The sequence below is a fragment of the Cotesia glomerata genome, linkage group LG9, assembly GCF_020080835.1.
Source record: "Cotesia glomerata isolate CgM1 linkage group LG9, MPM_Cglom_v2.3, whole genome shotgun sequence".
Classification (NCBI taxonomy): Eukaryota; Metazoa; Arthropoda; class Insecta; order Hymenoptera; family Braconidae; genus Cotesia; species Cotesia glomerata.
In genome coordinates, this window is record NC_058166.1 from 18,393,571 (window position 1) to 18,409,351 (window position 15,781).

General features: G+C 28.0%; 1 long non-coding RNA gene across 1 annotated transcript; it reads left to right on the plus strand.

Annotated features, from left to right (window-relative positions):
- Window positions 1-57: 57 nt before the first annotated feature.
- Window positions 58-15,586, plus strand: LOC123271165. The gene is made up of 9 exons (XR_006510794.1): window positions 58-372; window positions 3,003-3,554; window positions 3,709-4,037; window positions 12,088-12,241; window positions 12,340-12,640; window positions 12,774-12,963; window positions 13,110-13,321; window positions 14,708-14,916; window positions 15,514-15,586. It is a non-coding gene; the product is annotated as an uncharacterized LOC123271165 (long non-coding RNA).
- Window positions 15,587-15,781: the final 195 nt, after the last annotated feature.

Sequence of the window (15,781 nt, forward strand, 5' to 3'; positions counted from 1 at the left end):
TGTTTATATTTATTTATTTTTTATAAATTAATATTAAAATTGTTTTTCCAGATAAAAATAACACTAAACAAACCCGGCGTGTTTTTAAACGAAAAAAAATCCAACAATGTCTCGCGACGTTAGGCGGTTAAAAAATACGAGTGAAATAGACTTCTAACGCGAATAACGTCTAAAACTTAAATGCCACATTGAGGAAATGTTAAAAGAGAGAGGGCTGGGACATTGCGCGTGAGTTATTTTTTTGGGGATGGCAATCTATGAAACACAAGAAGCAAGAAGCCAGTATTGCTCGTAAAAGTGCATCAGAAAAAGAAGAAGAATATGTATTAACCATCAACAGACACACAGATAGTATAAAATTTTTTTGTGTGGGTGAGCAGACTAGTACCTACAGCGTTACTTTTAATTTTCAGATGTAGGGGGCAGGGAAATACACAACACACGCACTCATATATATTTTTTCACTTCACTTATGTTACGCACGCAACACAACACATATTCACATATTCACATAAGTATATCTAAGCTATTACTATTATATTATATTATAATAATAAAATTAGCCGACATTTTTTTATTAAACTATAACTAAAAAAATATTTTTTCAAAATTGCACTTATAGTTTTTAAAGTTTTTAACAGATGAAAAAATTTTTTTTTAATTCTTCAATAAAAAAATCATTTAAATTTTTACATGTCGGCTCTAACTTTATTTTTATTATATTTTATGCTAGGCAATGTCTATAAAACACACGCACGAACTTTTAAAAGAAGGTCGAGCGGATAACTATCCCCACTATACTACATTAGGGCTCTAAGTTATTTCTTCAGTTAGTAAACAAGCGAATTTGCCCAGTTTCAATTTTTCCAGGGTCTAATCTTCAATTTGCGCATAAACAAGTTGCCAAAATTTGACAATTTGCTATGACACTGAAGTTAGCAGACGTCTAAAAATTTTTATTAATTAAATTACAACTAAAGAGATATTTCTAAAAAAAAATGCACTTATAGTTTTTCAAGTTTTTTACATGTGACAATTTTTTGAAAAATAAAAGGCAAAAGAAGTTATATATAACACTAGAGTTAGCCGAAGTTTTTAATTTTTTAATTATTAAATTATAATTAAAAAATATTTTTTAAAAATTGCACAAGTTTTTCAAGTTTTTTAAAAATTTAATTTTTTTTTAATAACTGCAATAATTTTTTTAATGAAAAAAAAATTCTAAAAATTTTTAAATCTCGGCTAACTTAATTTTCATAATTATTTATAAAAATCTGACTTATAATTTTTCATAGCTTCTAAAGATGAAGTTTTTAAATAAAATTTTCCTGCTATAATTTGTTTGTTAAAAAAATTATAAAAATTATCAGATGTCTCTGAAATTCAGTATTAACAATTTTTTTTTCAATTGTTTAATTGAAACTTTTTCAATAAAAAATTTATAAAAGTTTTGAAATGTCGGCTAACTTCATTTTCATAATTAATTTGCTGCAGTATGATACAGAAGAAATCCAAAAAGATGTACAAGGTATGTAATTTAAGTTAGTTGTCTTCCCTTTGCTGCATCAATGCATTGCTGCAGAAGTAAAGGACAGTTTGATAAAAATTGTAGATACTTTATTTTAGATAAATTTGTATTTATTTTATTTAATAGCAGTGGAGTGGAGTGAGTGCGTCGACCGCTTTTCCAGAGCAGGGGTGTAATTCTCACTCCAAAAGAGAGAGATGACTTATGTTTTTCCTAGATCGGATCAAAAATACGCCCCACTCCATTGTATGGTAACACGGCGACTTCTGCGGTGCTGTTGGCTGTTGGTGGATCTAGTAGAAAGAGAAGGCAACTCGATCAGCACACACGGCGAATAGGAGAGTTTTCTTCTCGCTCCGGAGCACGGAAACCCCAGCTCGCCGTCGCTCAGAATATAATAATGACGCTAGAAAATGACACAACGGGTCGGCCAATCCACGCAGTCCTCGGCCAATATTCCGTCCCTATTTGCCCTTCAAACTCTTGCTTGGATTATGCTCAAGCTTGTTATGCTCTTCTGGCCCACCCGATCTTTACTCACCAGTTACCGTCTCTCTTTTTTTTTTATAGGTTTTCATGCTGTTAGATCATCAGGCTGATGCACGGTTTATACTCAACGCTACGTCATCTAGCCCCGGCTTGTTTTTCCCTTTTGCTGGTATCTGCTAAGATACTTCTTGGATTTTTAGTTTAGGTCGAGGAATATTTTATTGTAACGAAAATTCGAATGCCAAAATTATTATTTTTTAAATTTGTTTTTTTTTTTAATTAAAAAAAAATATTTTCTTTAATTCTTTATTGGTAAATTTAAAAGATATTATTTCAATTAATCATTTTTTTTTATTTTTCAAATTGGAGTTTTTTTTTAAAAGAGAAAATTTTAAATTGCAAAATTTTGAAGTTTTTTTTTTAATTAAAAAAAAATTTATTTTTAATTCTTTATTGTTAAATTTAACATTTATTATTGCAATTAATTATTTTTTAAAAGAAAAATTTTTAATTGCGAAATTTTAATTATTGTTAAATCTAAGATTTGTAATTACAATTAATAATTCTTGTTTATTTTTATTAAAATTAAAAAAATTGGTTTTTTTTTTTTAAAAAAAAAACATTAAATTAAAATTTTTATTTTTTTTTAATAAAAAATAAAAAAAAAACAAATTTTATCTCAAAGAAAAAACTCTAAATAATCCCCCATAAATTGTACAAAAAACTTCCGCCAAATTTCTAACACTAAAAGATTCTTTTCTTCGAACACAAAAACAAGTCTGCTATTTTCAGTATTTCTTCTCCTCATCTTTGGGCTTGTTATTTACTTCTAGGTATCCGCTTAAAAATCCCAACTAATATCATCCTGTGCGAAAATCTATGGAAAGAAGAACCCGCCTAGTTATTAAAAAAAATTATTTTCCAATTAAAAGAAAGAAAATTAATCTATCCACAAAATAAAAAAATTTTCTCAAAATTATTTCAGCTCCCGTTATCCGTATTTGATTGTTGGGCAGTTGGATTTGCTTTTTCATCCCGGCTCCACTTTATGTTGATTCGGAGTGTAACATAAGTGTGTGAGTGTGCGATATGATGCGACTTTGGGAAACTCTATGGAGGGAGTGGAATAGAAATAGGCTGGTAAAAACCCGTCAGGCGACTAAACCAAAAGAAATGGGAGGAAAAAAAATCTAAATATATATATATATTATGGCTTTAAAGAGAGACAATAATATAATATAATCTTATATATTTTTAGGAATTCGCCCGTATTTATTAGAATACGCAAAAGAACTAAACTTAATATAAGTATACCAACAGAAGAATTTTGTTATTTAATTCTGCCAAGCTGAATGTGTTATTTTAAAAGTATGGCTACCCACACGTCGATACCCTCTACGTGGTTTTAATCATCCTATTTACTACATATATACAATACATATATACAAAATAAGTATATGTTTTTTTTATTTTGCTCAAGTTTCAAGTTCACGCTAATCGCTGTGGATTTTATTGCGTAATCATCTCACAGATAGAGGTATAATAATTTATAAGATAAATATAATAGAGAATGTAAACATTGTGTGTGTAATTTTATTTTTTTTTAATCTATATGTATTTACAAATTAGTATATATGTAGTCGGATAATTGTAAATGTAATAATGATGACTTCTTTTGCTTTCATTTTTAGTTCGCTTGCTCAGTTGGACTGGAAATAACAAAAAAGAAAAAAAAAATTAGGCACAGACAAAAAAAAAATTTAAAAGTTACTACATTAGACTTTTCCTTATCGCACGGGATAATCGCTTGAATGTGTATAGAGCGAGCATTCTTTTCGCTTGATGCGTGTTAGATTTTTTTAAAACCATATAACGACTACGAAAATGCATGGCCGGCAGTAGCGGAACCTCTCTGTAGTCGGCCCTGTGCTAAAAAATAAAACAAAAAATTCGCGCGTCTGGCGAATTATTTTTGCTAACTACTTAATTCGCGGACGCTTTGCTTTTTCACTGGTTAAAGGTAAGGGAAAAAAAATTATTTTTACATTTTTAGCTTTAATAATTATTTTTTTAAATAGTGTAATTTTTTTTAATTATTATTTATAAGCTAGATAATTTTTTAAGTTTTTTTTTGAATTAGTGTTAGAGAAGAAAAAAATATTTTTATTACTCGATTGAATTTATCGATGCTATTGACCTATTTTAACTGCTGGTATAATTAAAATTTTAAAACAATATATCCAGTTGTCATAAATATTTTAGTAGATTTTATTATATTGAGTAGATTAATCAATTTGTCGGATTAGTATTTTTTTTAAATAGCTTTTTATTAATAATTAATTTTAATGGAATTAATTGTTGTTATAAAATTTAATACTTTTGTTATTGAGAACTCTGAAAATTAATGACTTTTTTTTCTGCGTGATTGTAAATTTTCTTTATTTTTATCTTATAAAAAGAATTATATTGCTTTGTATTATTATAACAAAATAGTTTTTCATATTTGTGCGCGATAATAAATATCTTGAGATTGTACAGTAAAGATAAAAAAAAAAATTAAAAGTAATATTTATGTTTTGAATATTGTGAATTAAATTTGGAAAAAAAAAAAAAAAAAAAACATTTTAATTATATTAATTGGATTATAATTAAAAAAAAATTAATTTTTAAAAAAGGCTATTAAAACTTGATAATGTTTTTGAGTCACATTTTATTTATTTACTTGGGTTTAATGCGCTTATTATTTTATTTCGTTGAACGTAGTAATAAAATTTACTAATACATATATTTCGACAACCGTTAACATGTCGAAATCTATAGATTACAGTAATTTTGATAATTTTTTTATCATCTTTTGCGTGCCGTCCTAATTACCTTGTGTGGCGTCAGTAAATAGTATTGTTTAAAATAATATTACTAATTGAATAAAAAAAATTATTTTATTAAATTAGTACAAATCTAAAATATGAATATAAAGAAAAAAAAATTAAAATTAATTTAGCAGATATTTAATAATTTTTTTAACAAATAAATTATGGCAAAAAAAATTGACATGTAAAAATTTTTAATAATTAAAAATTCAATTTTTTTTTTAATAATTTTTTTGTTAAAAAAATTTTTTTGAAATGTTTAAGTGATTGCTAATTAATAAAAATTAATTTAGCAAATATTTAATAATTTTTTAAACAACTAAATCATGGAAAAAAAATTTTTTTTTAAATAAAAAAATGCAATTTAAAAAAAAAAAATTTATTTGTTAAAAAATTATCAATAGCTAAATTTAATGTCATAAAAAAAATTTTTATATTCTATAAATCACTCAACAAATAGAATTGATAAATACGAAAAGAAACGAATAAAATAAGGCAGGTGGGATGAAGAAAAAAAAATATGCCCATCCACTGTGTGAATTTTTTTTCTCACCCTCGCAACTGCGGAACCACCTGAGTCCCCTGAGCGAGTAGTAGAGCCTTTTTATATAATAACGGCCTGTCTACGATCTTAAATTTTCTTTTTTCCGTCTATCTTGTTCTCTATCTCTCGTGAAATATCTATGACTTATAGCCAAGAAAAATTGCCTTAAAGATACAAAAGAATATATAAAATTCACAACGAAGCATTCTTCGGTAAGAATAAATAAAATAAAAATACATAAAATAAAAATAGTTTCCTTTTTAACAAATAAAACATTCTGCACTATCTTTAACAAACATTAAAAATTGTTACTATTATTATTATTTCAATATACACATATTTATTTATGTGATTTTCATATCTCGTTCCGTTTCTATAAACGATAGTGGCCTAAAGTTCAACGACTGCACACGTGTACCTTAAAAATATTTGGTAATATTTTTACTCAGCTGGTCATCGAATAAACGCATATTATAAATGTCTATGCCGTGTATATTAAAAATAATGATGATAATAATAATAAAAAATATGGACAAAAAAGAGAAAAGAAAATTAAAAGCCGTATGTCATTTATAATCCGATGAACGGATCATTTCGGGGGGAGGATGGGATCTATTCTGTGATAAAAAGGGAACAGGTTCTTCTATTTCGGAGCTAAGTCAAAAATCTTTTGGGTCCTAGAGCTCTGATCGGTACAGGGCGGCTGGACCGTGTTTCTTCTTTAGCTTTAGCTTTAATAAAATCCTCTTCAAGTTGACTGCATTCGAAGGCCATTGACCAACCAACAGCAGGTTCTTGCGATCAATGTTCTACCTGTCTTCAATAATAAGACTGGGGTGCTTTTCTATTATTTCCTTCTAGCTGCTTTTCCAACGGACTGTCGCCTTCGCTTAACTATGCTGACCTAAAAATAAAAAACAAAGTCACTGTTTTATTTACAAACTCTATTAATCTTTTCCGTTTCATACTTACTTTTTATTCAAATTATTTTTAAGTAGTCAATTTTTTACTTTCTATTTAGAAAGCTTTTGCAAGAGTCACTGCAATACGAGTATAAAAAAATTCGCCTGAAGAAATTTTAAATGCTAGTACCTGACTAGAAACTACTTTGGGATTACCCAGCGTATACATCTGGACCTGATTGGGTCCCGAAGAGGCACGCCCAATTGGGAAATCCCTATAAGGGCCTAATTCTTTAGGTCAGTTTTTCCCGATAGGGCCCTGCGTGGGACCTTAATGGGAAATCCCAATGCAAAAATGAGTAGCTTCATTCAGTTTTTCCCAATAGGGCCCTGTGTGGGACCTAAATGGGAAATCCCAACGTAAAATTAAAAATTTTTATTCAGTTTTTCCCAATAGGGTCCTGTGTGGGACCTAAGAGGGATAACCCAACGAAAAATAAAAATAAAATTGCTAAGTTTTCCTAAGTGGGATCGGTGTGGGACCGAAAAGGATTTTCCCAACGTAATGTAAATAAGGCATCGATGAGTTTTCCTAACTGGGCTCGTAGTAGGATCCAATTAGAATAACCCAACCTGAGAGTAGATACATGAATAAATAATCTTTAAATTTAGACAATCGTTTATTTATATAAAAAATCAATCACCTAAAGATCTGGTGAGCTTATATTCTTAGCATATATTCATTGTAAATTAATTAGAAATAAAAATAAAAATTAGCCGTTAAGTATAGAAAATAATTAGGAAAAAAATTCATCCAACATTGTTAAATAAAAACTACAAAATTTAGATTTATCAAATTTTACATAACTTTATATTTTAAAAAATTTAATTTTACGAGATTAAAAATACATTCTAAAAAATCGGGATGAATTCGGAGTAAATCTTAATCCAAATTAAAATTTAATCCCATTACTCGGAGTTTTGGAGTAAAGTAATTAAACGATTCGCGTATAGAGTGAATCCGAAGTTTTTTTAGCGGAGTTATTCCAGATTAATTTGGGATCAATTCGAGATTAAATTCAAATACTCCACAGAAAAAAAGGTTCACTTAAGCCAAGAAAATATTTTTCTTCCTAGTCAAGGACTGAGGACCCAACGGACGCAAGTTCGAGCCCAACTCACGACAAGGATTTTTTCTATCAACGATTTCATTTCAATTCAAATTAAATTTACTAACGAGATCATAATATAATATGAGTATATGGTTCTAAATTGTTTTTAATCTTTTCGAAAATCATAATATTTTTTCTTTCAAAATTTAGATTGGGCTCTGATGGGGATTTCCCCATTGGGACCTGAGAGGGATTGCCTAATGAGGGCCGCATAGGACTTTGCGTGACATCCCCATGTGGGGTCCCTATTAGGAAACCCAACGAGGGCCCAATAGGTCTTACATTAAAATTTCTAGTCGGGATAGTTTAGAAGTATAATCAAAATTGGCTTGCTTTGTTCTTATTGATATTTTGCATTTACTATTTATAAAATTAGGGCAATAATAAATTATTTATTCATCTATATTGATAGAAAAAAATTTATTAAAAAAAAAGAGCAATTTTTTATTTAATTAAAAATTAATTTGTTGAAATATCAAATTAATTTATTTAAAATTTTAAACAATTTTATTTATTTATTTATTTATAGAGTTTAATGCTAAGGCGATAGTCGAATGCAAAAGTATATATTTTAATTAAGTTAATTTAACCCTTTATTAAAGTTCTGGAAGCGCAAAAAAAAAAAAAGTTTATTTCTAATGTATATACAACTCAAATTTGTGATAAATACAACAAATTAATAGCAAATATAAAATTTTTAATGTTATGTTACTAAATACTCCCACAACATCCCCAGAAGTGCTAACAGAGCATTGGGGAGGGGTTAAGGTAAATATTAATGTTCTGGAAGCACAATGAATCTCAGTGTGAGCTGTTAGAGGGGAGAGCCAATCATAGTCCGTTATGCGGTTGTGTGATAGTCAGTTTAGTTGTAGTAGTGTGTCCATGCGTCCCTTTCTACTACTTTTCTAGCCCCCTCTCTAGGAAAAAGACTATAGCTTTGTCACTTAAAGAATAAGACATGACTCGAATTAAGAGTGGGGATTCAAGACCAAACATTTAAGGGTTAAAGTACACGAAGTTTAGTGAAAGATGATTTTAAATTACTTACTTATTTATTTATTTATTTAGAAAATGTCAATCTGCAATATACATCCATGAGATTACAATATCACATTTTAAAGATTTGTCAAAAATATTACAGTTTATCCGATGATATTTATCAGGATACTAAAAAAAAAAAAATAGAAAAAGGAGAAATGATTAATTTATTTAAATTAACTTGATTAGTTTGATTAATTTGACCCCAAAAGGAGCTTTTTATTATTTATTAAGGATATTTATTGACATATTTAAATTTGTACATCAGTTCTTGCAATTGCAATTGTATCAAATATTGTTTGTTATTATAATTTTATATAATTTTTACATGTTTTAACTATTGTTTTATTTTCTTAGGTAAAAAATTTACTCTCTCAAATAAAATTAGTGAAATTTCACTAATTCTTGCAGTTGAATTCGAGCAGCTTAGTATTAGTGAAAATTCACTAAATGATTCAGTGAAAAAAGAAAACACTAATTTATCAGCGAAAATAAAATTCACTAATTAACAATATGAAAATATATTTCACTAATTTATAAATGAAAACAAAAGTCACTAATTCATTTGTAAAAATAATATTCACTAATTTAATAGTGACATTACTGGTCACTAATTTATTAGTTGTTTCAAACTATTGACAGAAATGGATAAATAATTAGCTGTTTTAGGTAGATTCCTTAGTAGCAAAAGCACACAGAAAAAAAGATTTCTTGACTGGAGAATAAAATTCTTGGCTCAAGTAAATTTTCGGGTGATGCCCGAAGGAAGACCGAAGTTGTCTTGGCCGAAGTAAAAATTTTTCTTGAAATTCTATTCTTGGTCGAAGTCATTTTTCTTAATTCAAATTATTATAAATACTTGATACAATAAATTTTTATATTGGATCAAGATTTTTAGATACTTTAGGGAAGCAGCGCCACCTACTTCAGCTGAGAAAAAAATTTTCTCACCTTGAAAAAATTTTTCTCGAGAATATTTGATACCCATTTTAGATTATTTTAGCACGCAATTGTACATATTAAATTAAAGAAAATGGTTCAATATTATTTGATCTTCCCATTTGACATGTTTGTCAATAAAAATATTAATGAAAATTGATTATCGAGATATTTAATTTTTTGGAGCAAGAGAAAAATTTTCTGAAAACAAGAAAATTTTCTTGATTCAAATAAATTGTCTTGGATCAAGATACGTATTTCTTTAATTATTTCTTAATTTCTTAATTAATTTTGTTGGGATAAGTGAAATTTCTTGTGTCAAAAAAAAATTTTTTTTTCGCCCAAGAAAATAATTAGCAAGAAAAGTATTTTCTTGGTTCAAGTGAACCATTCTTTCTGTGCAAGAGAAGGTGCTTTTAACTAATAAATTAATCAATAAAGTCTAGACTAGCTGAAGAAATAGAATATTTTAGTTGAAAATAAATTTGAGAAAAAAATAATTTCGGATTAAAATTTGTCTATTTAAAATAATTTTTTTTCTTTAAATAAAAAAAAAAAACATTTGATGAGTGCATATTCAATAAATGAATAAACACATACATATGTATGTGTAATTAATTAAAAAGAAGCAGGAAAAGAAGAAAATAAATAATTACGACCAAAGTACAATTTATGATAACAGAATGTCGCCCAATAAATTTATAAATGAATTGAATAAAATAATTACAATAGCAATTTATAAATAAATAGCTAAATATAGTATTTAGTTGTTTCCGTTAAAACGAATAGAAGCAAAAATAAACTGTTAGTGGGCAGTAACCTCAATTTTGTTCTATTGTCGCTGCGCCACAGTCAAAAACATTGAACCGGTTGCAATAAAAAATGTATAAGCTAGAAGTGAAGCTAATAGAAAACTAAGGCTGATAGAAAACTCGGCCCGGATGGAGTTTTATTAACATTAAACACTGGCAATACATAGTACAAGTGAGAGGTTAAAAAACTAAATAAAAAAATAAAAAGCAGCAAGACGTTGAGGATGAAGAAGCATCGGAGGAAGGGCGTGGGCTTATCTGCGTTAGAAGAGCATTAGTTCGGCTAGCAAACCGGTCTCTATCCAATAATATTTCCCTCTTACTCGTATCCTCGATGTCGGTCCTACGGTAAAGCTACTATACCAGCTAGGGACAGGAATGTCGAAGACTATGCTAGGCCTAACCGCGATGTTGCCACACGCATGCACAACATATGTTACGCTCGAAAACTGCATTGGCTTTGTGCCTCTATAAATGTATACTTACTATACTATACGGGCTTAGCTTGATTTTATACGTGGCAAACTCTCACGACCGCGCCCAAAAGTTTGGCCCAAAAATTCATCCAGAGTCAAAGACCCCAAATGCTAGTCAAGTCGCCATTGGATTTGTTCCACTTCCTGCATTACTTTTTGTGCAGCTAAAAATAATATTGTAGGTTAATTGCTGCTAGATTACATCGCTTCACTATTTTTTCGTTTTTTTTTTTTTTTTTTTTTTTATTACTTACTTGATAATAAATTCCAAAATTTATGCAGATTCATTTTTTGGCAAGCACTGCAAAAAAAATATTGAAAGTTTTTAATGTTTGGAAAAATTATGACATTAAAGTTAGTCATTTTATCATTTTTTTTTTTAACATATTTCTTCCAAAAAATTGCATTTTTTATTTTTTTTTATTTTTTCAGGTCAATTTTTTTTGCTCCAATTTATTTGTTAAAAAAATTATTAAATATCTGCTAAATTAATTTTTATAAAAAAATTTTTTAAACAATTCTATTGAAGGAACTTTCTTTTTTAATTACATCTGCCATTTTGATTAAAGCTATTGATTTTTAGATTTTGTTCCTAAACAATGTTCGTGTAATGACTCATTCTCTTTTATTGGGTGATACTTATGATCAAAACAACAACCCGTGGTCTGAAAAATAAAAATAATATTTATTTTTTATAAATTTTTCAATTGCTAAATTATCATACTGAACTTAGCTGTCAATTTTTTTTTATTTTTTATAACAAATAATTTACAATAAAAAAATCATTCTAAAAATTATAACAAGTAATATATCAATTTAATTATACTAAAAAACATTTAATAAATAAATTTCACATGTGAAAAGTAGAAAAAAAATTTTTTAATTATTTTTATTGCTGTAACTAATTAGTTATAAAAATTAAAAAAATTGACAGCTTTCAGCTAACTTCAGTATGATGAATTTTGCAATTTTTTCATAAAAATTACTTAATAAAATAATTTTAACTTAGAAAAATTAATTAAAAATTTTTTTAATAAATAAATTAAGTGAAAAAAAAACAATGACTGAAAAAATTGACATGCAGAAATTTTAATAAATTAAAAATGCAATTTTTTAAAAATAATTTTGGAACAAATTTGTTTGTTAAATAAAATAAAAAAATTGTAAAATTGCTTAACTTTAATATCATAATAATTTATTAAAACAAAATTAAAATTGTATAAAATACTTAATTAAATTTTTAAAATATACAAGCGGAAAGAAAAAGGCTCCTAGATTATTTTTTGATTAACTGTTCTTTCTTGCGTAAAACAGCTGTTAGAAAACCTTCATATTTTCACATCAGATGACGTTCTATAAAAACTTTCATCACCAAATGAATAAATAAGTAATCGCATTGAGTGTAAAAGTGGGCCACTGCGTAAAAAAAAAAAAAAAAAAAAACTAAATAAACAAAACAAAAAAATAAGTAAGTATATTTAGATAATTAAATCTCCAATAAAAGAACTGAACTTATACCGTTATGCGAATTTGATCCTCAATTATTTTATTTGTCCCATTGTTTAGATGTCTTCAAAAGATCGCAATTTGAAAAGGGTAACTTGGTGAACTACGCAATTGGTGAAAGTTGTTATTCATATCCGAAAATAATACCGATTATACATAATAATGTAATTGTACCGGCTAACAGGTGCTAGATTTTTCGGATTAGTTTTTTTATGCCGATCTTTTGTACCCCATAAACTATAAGTAGTATTGTAGATACCTAAATCGGAGAAAGAACCAGACCAAAAAAAGGGAAGAGAAAATCTAGCTTAAAAAAGTCGGAGGAAACGAGAGGTGAGAGGAAGATGAGCCTCAAAAATTGGTAAGGGTGTACATACCAGTCACGGAATAAAATAAAGTATAAAATAAAAAAGGGGGAGACGGGAAAGCGCAGTGCGTCGTAAAAATTGTAGGCAATCTTAGCTGATGATTTTTTTTGTGTTTTTTTTTTATAGCAAAGTACCGGCTATTTTAAAGTGAAGGCATCAAGGCGGTCGAGCAAGCCGTTGTGGGATAGGATAGGAGAAGGATAGAAAAAAAGAAAAAAAAGGACAGGTCACCCTCTGTTTCCAGCATACCAACTAGCTTGCAGCTGAGAGGACTCTTCTTCTTCTTCTTCTTCTTCTTCTTCTCTTATTTTCTAGCGTAAGTAAGTATTATACTTCTTCTATTTCTTACCCACGTTTTTTATATCTTTTTCCTATACTAGCTTCTATTCCATATATTCGTCAGTATATCTGGTAACCTCTAATTTTTTCTCGCTTGGATTCATTCTAATCCTTATATTTTAGCTTTGGCTCTTATATTATACTATATACCGTCAGACATCCACTTGTGCTTCACGATATCCGATCTCTGCGTGATCCCACTGCAACGGCAATCTTCTATGCTGCTCAGGATTAGTTTTGTTCGAACAAAGAAAATGCTTTTTGACTTTTAAGTCAATTGCGCAAGAATTATGTATTCAGGAATATTTCCTTTCTTTGTTCCCAAAAACATTTCCGTAAGTTTTTTTTTTTTTTTATTAGATTTCATAGAAATCTAACTAAACTATTGCATTGGTTCTCATGACGGAACTTTTGAAAAATTTAGCTATATTTCGACTCAGCTCGCCAAGCGGATTCAGAAAATGCATTTGGTTCAAAAGTTTATATATGTATGTATATATATACACGAAAAAAAGTAAACTGTAATATTCACTCGGATTCCGGTTAATTTGTTATAGTTTCAAACAGTAAAGCGGACATCGGGGTGGCAAAAATATAAATATTACAGAACTTGATGTAGAAAGTATAAAAGCCACAATTTATAATTTAATATCCAAAATAAGTGATTAGTAGCTGTCACTATAGTAAATAAAAACTCTTTCATCGAAAAAAATTACAGTTTCAAACAGTAAAAATTGCCATTTCAATATATTGTCCGTATTATGAGGAGAAGGGGAACTCAGATGAAAAAGAAGGCGGTCTCACTCTGGGAGAATTTAACATTTCAAACAGTAAAAATTATACTTTTAAAATATACATTTAACCAGTCCAAGCAAGTCAATAATTACAGTTTGATATATTGCTTGTATTAGAAATTTACTAACTTTATTTTATACTTTTTACATATCATAAGATCACTTTTTAGATACGAAATGATAAATATCAAAGTCTTAATTGTTAATTATTATACTTAAACATTTTAGACATTTACATAGCGAATATTACTGTTTGAAATAGTATGTTCTTCCATGTAAAGAGTAAATTGTAACGTTTAAATGGTAAATATTATAAAGTGAATAGTAAAATCACGATTTTACTGTTTGAAATGGTAATTTTTAGCAGTTGATCATTACTTATTATAAATCGACTGTTATTTATTACAGTTTACTTTTTTCTGTATACGGATCTCAATAAAACGTAACATATTCATTCTTAGGATGATTTCCAAGGTTAAGTTCTAAGATGAGCCAAATCTGTCGATTAGTATAGAAATGAGAGCAATTGAAAAATTTTCAAAAATCGCAAAAATTTTCACTTTTACTGTATTTCCGTGCAATAACAATTGAACGCGATATCTTATTGAATTTCTGTAAATTGCATCTGAAAGCTTATTAAATAAACTTTAATTTGCATTCCTCATTATCAGTCTAGGCTAAAAAATTACTTACTTTCTCAGATAGATTTAATGAAATTTTACTTTTGCATTCGTTTTGATGTCATTGTTTTTTTTTTTGTATACAATCCTGGTAGTTTTTTTTTTTCATTTATTATGAAATATACTTCCATTTCGGCTGCCGAATTACCTTTTTTTTTTTTTATATTCTTCTTGAATATAATATATAATTTATAAATTAAACGCCGCTGGAAATAAAGAAAACAGAATAATAAAATTATTTTTTTAGGCCAAACTAGGCCTGTGTCTTTTTCACGATAACATCATGCGTAGGCAGGTCAAACGATTATTTATAACATTAATAAGTGAATAACGCATACCTGCAGCTCTACTCGGATAAAAGCCAAAAAGCATATGGGTGTATTATATTATGATGCTATCTATGTGTGAGTCAAGTCCTTGATGGAGCTCGAGGGCGAGTCTCACCCTTATATCTAGGTATAAATTTATATTTATACATGTTTTAGCTTGCGAAGAAAGGATAGAAGATATATCGTAGATGTAATGCAAGGGGATTGAATTTTAGTGTTCCCACACTCGGCGCCTTGCCGGCGAAAAATCCTCACTGTTGTTACTCTACTCCCTCGTATACCTGCGTAACGGGTCACTGTCCATTTTTTTATCCTCGCCTACATCCCCTTGCTCTCTATACACAGAGGGATACCGTAAAAAGAGATGAAAAAATCAACAAAAAAAGGATTACAGCTAGTTCTGATACCAAAAGACTGTCGCGAAAAGTTTTACTAAAAGGAACATTTTTTTTTTTCTTTGTTAAGCTCTGGTTTATGAGCCTCTGGTTTATTTATGCAGCCGGGAGTATTTAGCGAATTTAAGGTGGTTTTACAGAAAATTTTTTCAACGTCTCTATATAATAATCTATTTCATTTTTAATTTTAAACAAAATTTTTTTTGCAGTAAATTATTTCTTAAAAAAATACTAAAAATTATCAAATATCTGCTAGTTTAATTTTCATTTAAAATAACATTATTAAAAAATAATCAAATAAACATTTATTTAAAAAAATTGCTTTTTAGGTAAAATAATTAGCTTCAGCTGTTCCAATTAAGAAGAAGTAGCTGAAAAAAAAATTTACATTGTAAAAATCTATATATACATTTTTTTTTAATTTATTATTTGCAGCTTTTTATGCTCCGAATTTTTATTTAATTTTTCAAAGCAAATATTCTTCTTCTTAAAAAAAAAAAAAAAGCAACATTTAGCAAATTTAAGGTAGTTTTACAGAAATTTTTTTCGGTCTCAATATAATAATTTAATTTCAGAATTTTTAACAAACAAATTTTT